Genomic DNA, 8,527 nt, shown 5'->3' on the forward strand with positions numbered 1-8,527 from the left:
CAAAATACAATATACTGATGGATGTATTACAGAATTGTACACCCGAAACCTATATAATTTTATTAACCAATGTAATGCCAATAAATTCAACTAAAAAAAAAGTCACACAAGAAGAAAGAGGTAATATGACCATAACTATGAAAGAAATCAAGTTCGCAGTTTACATCTTTCCAAAACAGAAAACTTCAGGCCAAAATAATTTCACCAAACATTTAAGAAAGATCTACATAAATTCTATACAGTCTCTTCCAGAAAACAGGAGGGGGGAACACTTCTCAACTCATTTACTGTGGCATCACCCTGACACCAGAACCAGACACAGCAGTCAGTGTAAGAAAACTACAGACCAAAATCCCTCGTGAGCATGATCGTCAAGAAAAAATATATGAAATACCACACGGCCAAGATCAAGTGGGATTTATCCACCAAGGCCAGTTCAACATGTGAAAATCAATTGATGTTACTGAAAAGATGACTAAGAAAGAAAAACCACACGATCCTCCCAACAGATGCAGGCGAAGCAACTGACAAAATTCAACACCAATTCATGATAAAAACGCCAGCAACCTAAGAATAGAACTTCCTTACCCCGGAGAAATGAAAACTTACAGCCACACAGAAACACTGTTCACCAATGTCTGTCACGGCATTCTACAAAACCGCCCAAACCTGGAGACAGCCCACATGTCCCCCGACAGGTGAATGGACAAGCAAACTGTCCTGTCACGGAAAGGAACAAGTTATTGATACGCAACCGGATGAATGAATCTCAAAAGCACTGTGCCGAGTGAAAGCAGCCAGTCTCAGATGAGGACGGGGGACAGATCAGTGGCGGCCGAGGGAAGGAGTGGGGAGAGAGTCGGAACACAAAGGGGCAGCGTGAGGGAACCTTGGGGGTGGGTTGCTCTGTGCCCTGTTGGCCGTGTGGTTACAGGAATCTAAGCAAATGTTAAAGCTGGGGCCCTGGCGGGCAGCAGGGAGGGGGGGGTCCAGCTGGCTGGGCGTCGTCCAGCTCATGCAACCAGGAGGTTGTAGGTTCGGTTCTGGGGCTCAGGCTTGGTCTCTGGTAGGGGGTGTGCAGGAGGTAGTTGATCGATGTTTCCCTTCTCACATCGATGTTTCTCTCTCCCCTCCCTTCTCCCTTCCTCTCTCTTACTGAAAGTCAATTAAGAAAAATTCTTTAAAGAAAAACCCTCATGGAAATCATACCGCCCCCTCCCCCCATATAAAGTGGACAGTTAGGGCGGTTAAAATGTTTTTAAAACAAGGAAACTGCACACACGAAAACATGAATAGCTGGCAACATTGGGCCCATATTCGTCCACGGCTCCAACGGGCCAAAGCTGAGTTGCAGCAGCCCCTTCAGACAGGCGTGTGCTCTGCTCCCCAGATCACCACTAACCCCCCCAATGCCCCTCCCACCCCGCCCACCGCTTCACTTGCTGGACCCCATGGACATCTGAGTGGCAAGTCCTGCTACCCGGGCAGTGACCAGGCTCCCCGGGTGCCCGAGGTTTTCTGCACCTGCACAGGGAGTGCCAGGGCCCGGCTTGGGGAGGGCGGAGTTGACACTCGCAGCTTAAAACGCAGCTGCAATGGAAGGCAGGCAGGCAAATGGGCCTGGATCGCTGAGGAAAGGGTCGGGGTTGGGGGGTGGGCTATGGAGTCAGGGTTTGTTAAGACACCCTGAGGCAGGCCAGGAAGTGCTGTCAGGACCCCTCAGTTCTGGCGGGGGGGGGGGGGGGGGTGCCCAGCCCTGGGCCGGCCGGCACCTGCCCAGACACCAAAGTCCTGCCCCACAGGCAGCACCTAGAACGACCAGGAGGCACCCCCTGCAGGGAGTGCGGCAGCGTGCTGGAGCTGAGAGCCAGCGCAGGGCGGCCAACCTCGAGGCCCTAAGCTCATGGGACATCCCTGGAGACACCATGAATCCGGGACTAGCTGGACAGTCGTCTCCTGGAAGGGGAGGTGGAGAAGGGCTCAGAAGGGAGAAGGAGGGAGCAGGGGAGGGAGGGAGAGAATCCTTGCTGAGCAAGTGGCCTGAGCGGCTGGAGGCAGGGCAGGAGGGTGAATAGAAGGGGAGTATCGTCAAGGCGTGAGGTCAGAGAGAGGGCAGGCCTGAGGGTCAAGGGCATGGGGAGCCACGCTGAGATGGCTGCCCTCTCTCCTGAGGGCCCGGATGTGAACTTGGTAACAACATAACAACCACACCCTGGGCTCACAGGTGGGGCGCCCTCCCAGGAGTGGGATCACTGAGCACTGGCGGGGCGCTCCTTCCAGTCCGCCCACAGGCTGGGAGAGAGCTGGGCATCCCATCGTAGGGCCAGAGATCCAGAGGCCAGCGCCTGGCCTCATCCCACAGCAGGTGGGAGGGCATTCAAACCCCGCCCGGCTGTGGGCCCCTCCTCCCGCCACCTGGGCGGGGCTCCTGCCCTCCCCCGGCCTCAGAGCGGCCTCTTTATCCACTTTCCCTGGCAGCCCAGCGGCCTGACATCAGGACGCACAATGGGGCCTGTATTCTGGAGCCCCACCCCCACCCGGGGACGAAGGGCACAGAGGTGGAGGGAGGCAGCACTGGCCTCCCCATGGTTGTGGGAGGGGAGAGGAGGAGGGTGGAGGGGAGTCAGGCAAGAGCTTCAGCAAAGCCAGCTGGAGACCAGGGCCCCTGCACCCTGGCCCACCCTCCAGAAGCCCGCTCTCCCCCAGGGCATGGCTGTCCCAGGGAATCAGTCCCACGCACCCTGAGTGGACCCCGGGTGGGTGGGGAAGGGGGCGATGCTGTAGTCACAAGCCGGGGGCTTCATAATCTGTGGGGCCCAGTGCAAAATGGAAATGCCAGGCCCCTGCTCAAAAACTGCTCAGAATCTCAGGATGGGGACCACGGAGCCTGGGGCCCCGCGTGTCTGCTCAGGGCACATGCCCCTAAGGCTGACTGCCTGGGCTTCAATGCCACTCACGGTGCGACCTCGGGCCAGTCACCCACGCCCTGGGCCCCAGCGCCATGCCTTGAATGCATTCCCCACCAGCTCACAGGACAACGTTAGGGCGATGTCTGCACTGCCCACCCTGTGCCAACTCATTCTCGAAATGCAGGTGAGTCCCATCTCAGACGGAAACATAATTAGACTCATAAATGCAGGGAGAGAAGACATAATAAAATTATTACTTTTTGAAGAGGACATGACTGCTTACTTTGAAAATCCGAAGAAATCAACCAGAAATGACTAGACGTAATAAATGAGTTCGTTCCAGTGGTGAGATGTGAGATAAAATTACAAAAGTCAACTGTATTCCTATATGCTAGTGACATGCAGCTAGGAAAAAAAAAAAACAATGGAAAAAGTATTTCATCCTCAGTAGTAACACAACACATTAAAAATTAAACATTAAGTTAACCCAATTGTAAGACATGTATTTTTAATGTTAATGTTTTGCTTCTATCAGGAGAACTAAATATATAACAAAAAGCAATGCTTTCTAATTTAATAAACTTAATGCAATACAATTAAAGACCTTCAAAATGTGTTACAAACTTAAAAATCCATAAATAGTGAAGAATATCAGAAAGCTTTTTTATTTTTATTTATTTATTTTATCTTTTCTTAAAAATATGGAACGCTTCACGAATTTGCATGTCATCCTTGCGCAGGAGCCATGCTAATCTTCTCTGTTTCGTTCCAATTTTAGTATATGTGCTGCCGAAGCGAGCACTCAGAAAGCTTTTTTAAAAGGCAATGGTGAACCCAGCCGGTGTTGCTCAGTGGTTGGTTGAGCATGGACCTATGAACCAGGAGGTCATGGTTCTATTCCTGGTCAGGGCACATGCCCGGGTTGTGGGCTCCATCCCTGGTAGGGGGCGTGCAGGAGGCAGCAGATCTATGATTTTCTTTCATCATTGATGTTTCTCTCTCTCTCTCCCTCTCCCTACCTCTCTGAAATTGCAAAAAAAGGTAATAGTAGTTGATTTGTCTCAAATATAAAACATATTACAAGTAAAAATGATCAAAATTGTATAATGTTGCTTTAAAAAAAAATCTTTGAACATCAAAAATAGGTGGAGGGGGATGGGTGGAGGTGGAAGAGGGCATAAAGGGCATAAAAAGTTATAGAAAAAATAAAATAAACAAAGAAGAATGACAGTAATGGGTTATAACACACTGACAAGAATCTGAGTCCATAGTGATGCTCAGAAAAGGGGTGAAGGAAAGATCTTTACAGAACAATGTTCTATCTCCAGAAAAAAAAAATGATAGAATTAGAAAACTCACCCTTTTGCAACCCCCAATGAAATTTCTACAAGCAAGGCACATCAATGGATGCTAAAACCACTGTGTGGAGAAACAAATATTTGCACTGTCTCAACTGTCACCCCATAGATTTCTTATCTATAATAATAAAAGCATAATATGCAAATCGACCGAACGGCAGAACAGAGGAACGACTGTCCGGATGACCACGCTATGACACCCACTGGCACCAGGCCAGCCAAGGTGGGTGCGATGCAATTGGTGGGGGGCCCCATCATCGCTCCATGACTGCCCTGCAGAGGGAGGCCCAGGCCACAGGCTGGCGGGGTGATCAATCGGGGATCTCCATGATCACCCCAAAGATGGAGGCCCAGGCCACCGACCACGAGGGGGCTCCTGGACTGCAAGAGGGCACAGGCCGGGCTGAGGGACACCCTCCCCCCCCCGACAGTGTACGAATTTCATGCACTGGGCCTCTAGTGAATTATAAAGAAGAAAAAGTACCATTATATTGAAGAGCTCAAGCAGATACAACCTTAACCAACTAATCAAACTCAGCACCACCAGAAAGGGACAAACTGACATCACGTGGCTCCTACGTGCTGCCCTGAGAAGCGCACACCTTGCCAAAACTGTGAGGAAACAGACAGACCTGCATAGGGGGCAGCTACAGGACAACTGGCCCAGATGTGGCAGAAAACGGCAACAGGAAACGGAAGCAGGAAAAAATCAGAGATTGTCTTCGTTCCCAGGAGCTGACGCAGGCATATGACAAACCAGATGCAATGCATGACCCCTGACTGGATTCCAGATCCAAACAAGAAGGAGGGAGGAAGGACGTTTTGAGGACAACTGGAGGCCTTTGTGGCCTGAGTGTTAGCTGGTGTCATGGAATCAATGTTAGGTCCCAGGTGTGGAGAAGGCACTTGTTTGAGCTGGAGACTGTCCTTGATCCTTACACCTGACAGGTCACGGCGTCGTCACTACTGAAACTGCTTCCGTGAAACAAAGCAGCACTAAGAAAACAGGGGTTAGGGCATCGGAGTGAGAGAAAAGCCGAGAGCGGCGGACGCTCGCAGTGGCTCTGTGACGGGTAACCGCGTGTTCATCCGATTCTCCTCCCAATGTTTCTGTGTGAACATTTGCAAAATGAAGAGTGAGAGGAAAAAACCCACACAAATGGAATTCAGTCCTAGTTTAGAAAGAAACTCAAATTGTTAATAGAACTGAATGTTGGATAAACCTCATAATAAGTTCCAAATAGGCAAAACTTAAATATGTTTACAGAATGGGGGCTGTTAATAAAATAGCTTATTTATCCTTGCTACAGAGGAGGAAGTACATTCCTCACCACTAAAAAATGATAAATATGATTAGAAGTAAGACAGGTATGATCTACTTGAACAAAATAGTCAAATGTAGGAACTTTTTTGAGCAACAAAGGAAGTCAAACATAAAAAAGAAAGCAGCAGAGCCAGAAAAAAATGACAGAAAAAAAAGAACCGATTTAAAATATAGAGTAAACTTTTCCTCGCTAAGTGCTCGAAGGAGAGGGATATGACCGTTTATGCCGAAGAAGATTCCAGAATACATAGCAATGTGGAACATGCAAAGTCTCAGTAGCCATTGAAAATGTAAACACGTTTAAAATGAAATTATATACCCATCAAGCTTAGTGTCGACAGGGAGGCAGGGCCTCATGAAACAGGTGCCCTCAAACCTGGGCGGGGTCCGCTGTGGGACAAGTCAGGGCGGAGCATTGAGGGAGAGAAAGGGGAGGAGACAGAGGGAGAAACGCGGAACCACTGGGCGGCCCCAGGAAGGGGGCAGAAGCCCAACTGCCTCTGGCAGATGAGTGGCCAGGCCGGCTCTTGACCCGACCCTCTCAGCGTCTAGGCCGCGGCAGCAGGTGTCTCTTGGCAGTGCCCACGGTGGGCCAGGAGTTTTAAAAGGCCCCCACCAGAGGCGGTCCTCTGGCTGGCAGCTGGGCTGGGAACAGAGCCCAGGCAGGCTGGGGCCCAGGGGACAGTCCAGCCCAGCATGGAGGGCAGGGGGAGGCTTGGGCGTGCCCGGGACTCCTCCCTCAAGTCCCAAGCCCCCCCACGTCCACTCTCCCGTTGGGCTCTGCCCTGCCCACACCAGCTCAGGCTGCTGGGAAACAGGGGTTGAGCAGCCAGCCCAGGCTCCTAGGGGTGGGCCAGGCTCAGCCAGCTGTGCAGGCAGAACAGACACTGGAGGTTACAAGCGGCAGGCGGGAGGGTCAGTGTAAGCCGAGGTGACAGGGCTCCGCCTGGGCTTCAGACACAGGGAATGTCATCGGGTGGAAAGGGACCAGGACGGCTCTTAGCCACATGTGGGTCCCCGCCAAGAACAGCACATGGATTCTAAGATATAGAAACACGACAGTTGAGCACTCGTTACCGCTCCTGTCCTATCCAGTTGTTTAAATGTGTAAGTCAACAGCATCTGGTCCTCTGTTGGAGCAGCGGCCTTGGGCAGGACGCCTGGGTGAGGGCAGGCCTGCGAGCCGCGGGGGCTGTGCAGGCGTGTGACCGTCCTGGAGCGGGCGGCACCCTCACCAGGCTCGCAGGAGGCTCATGAGGTGATGCTCTCTCCTGTGCACCCAGCGCAGTGGCTGTGAAGCCCTGCAGGTGGCGGCAGCTGCCCTCCGCCCCTCCCCTGCTCTCCATCAGCTCTGTCACCCCTGGCCCAGAACTGGGCAGTGGCCTCCCTCCTCGGTCTCCTTTCCCCAGCCCCCAAATACTTCCAGGTGTGTTTGTCTGGAATGCGACAGCGCCGCTGTGTCATAGAACCCCCTGCCCCCTCCATCTGGTCTCCGCTGCCCCTCACCTGCACTCCCTCCTGAGGTCCCCCCTCAGCCTAGCTGTCCCCCCTCCTGCCCTGGGGACCTGCTCAGGCCCCGGCCCCGGCCCAGCATCACCTCTGGAAAACTGTCCCATTTTCCGGGCAGACTGACTCTGCTGTCCTCGCACCCCAACCGCACCTGGACAGGCCTCCAGCCCCGCCTGTCACAGGTGGTAGCCAAGGTTTCTACCTGAGAAGCCTCTCCCCACGGTAGTGAGCTCCCTCGGGGAGGACCCTGCCCTAGTCCCTGTGTATCCCCTAGCACCACGCGTGACTAGATGCTCAATAGGATCCGTGAGACTAAAAATGGGCAGCGCCCCCAGAAAGCCTGGGGTTAGTGCTAGTGGTCACATGACCAGTATTTACAGCCCTGACTGGGTCACCATGGTGCTTCAGGCATAACACATATGGCTCAGGTTCCCCTCACTTTGCAGATGAGGAGACTGAGGCACAGAGAGATTAACCAGGTGCGCCTGATGCCAGAACCCCGGCTCCCACCGCTTCTCAACAGCACAGAAATAACAGTGAAGCCGGCCTGGCCTGACCCGAGGCGCTGGGGGGAGATGGAAGGGACTGGGCGCAAGAAGGGGTGGAGGCCGGCTGGAAATGGAAAACTGTCCCATTTTCCGGGCAGACTGAGTCTGCTGTCCTTGCACCCCAACCGCACCTGGACAGGCCTCCAGCCCCGCCTGTCACAGGTGGTAGCCAAGGTTACCGTGGCTGGGAAGAGCCTGCATCTCGGGCCAAGAAACAGAGAAGCCTGGGGAACATGGACAGGGTGCAGGCGGGGGGTCCAGTGTGAGAGCCCAGCCCCTGCCCTGCCTCCTCGCCTCCAGGACCGCAGACGCTCACGGAGGGAAGCCGGAGCAGCCGGAGAAACACATGCCTCCTGGGCCCTTTCATCGTCATCTGAACAGGAAGTGGTGTTGATGCTAATTCAGGGCGCAGTGGCAGGCGCCCCTCTGCTCTAAAGCCTCAGCTCCTGATGACACCCGTCACCTGCCACAGCAGCCTCTTCCGGGGGCCCAGTGCCTGGCAGTGCCCCCACCCCGCCACCCTGCAGATGACAACCTACTTCTAATCAAGGTCCCTGCCAGGCGCTGCTCCCACCTTGGACCCAGACAACCCCAGATACAGAGTCAGGCAGCCTCGGATTTGAGCAGTGTCGGGTTTCTGAAGCTCAGATCTGGTCATCCTCCCTCTCCTGACCCCCGGAGAACCCGGGACTCCCAACTGCGGGCAGCTACGGAACCAGACAGCCCTGGGTTTGTATCCCAGCTCCTCCACTGCGGTGGGCCCCTGGACCCCTCCCGGATTCGCAGGGTGGCTGTGAGGGTGAAAGGGAGTAAGAAATAGGAAGGCAGTGGGCACAACTCATCTCTCATCCCCTCTGCCCACAGAAGGTCATGAGTGGC

At 53.5% G+C, this 8,527-nt stretch overlaps 1 non-coding gene across 1 annotated transcript; it reads right to left on the reverse strand.

Annotated features, from left to right (window-relative positions):
• Positions 1 to 3,604: 3,604 nt before the first annotated feature.
• On the reverse strand, positions 3,605 to 3,711 carry LOC111827379. Its single transcript, XR_002830902.1, has one exon. It is a non-coding gene; the product is annotated as a U6 spliceosomal RNA (small nuclear RNA).
• Positions 3,712 to 8,527: the final 4,816 nt, after the last annotated feature.

Source organism: Myotis lucifugus, unplaced genomic scaffold (assembly GCF_000147115.1).
Source record: "Myotis lucifugus unplaced genomic scaffold, Myoluc2.0 scaffold_157, whole genome shotgun sequence".
NCBI classification, from domain to species: Eukaryota; Metazoa; Chordata; class Mammalia; order Chiroptera; family Vespertilionidae; genus Myotis; species Myotis lucifugus.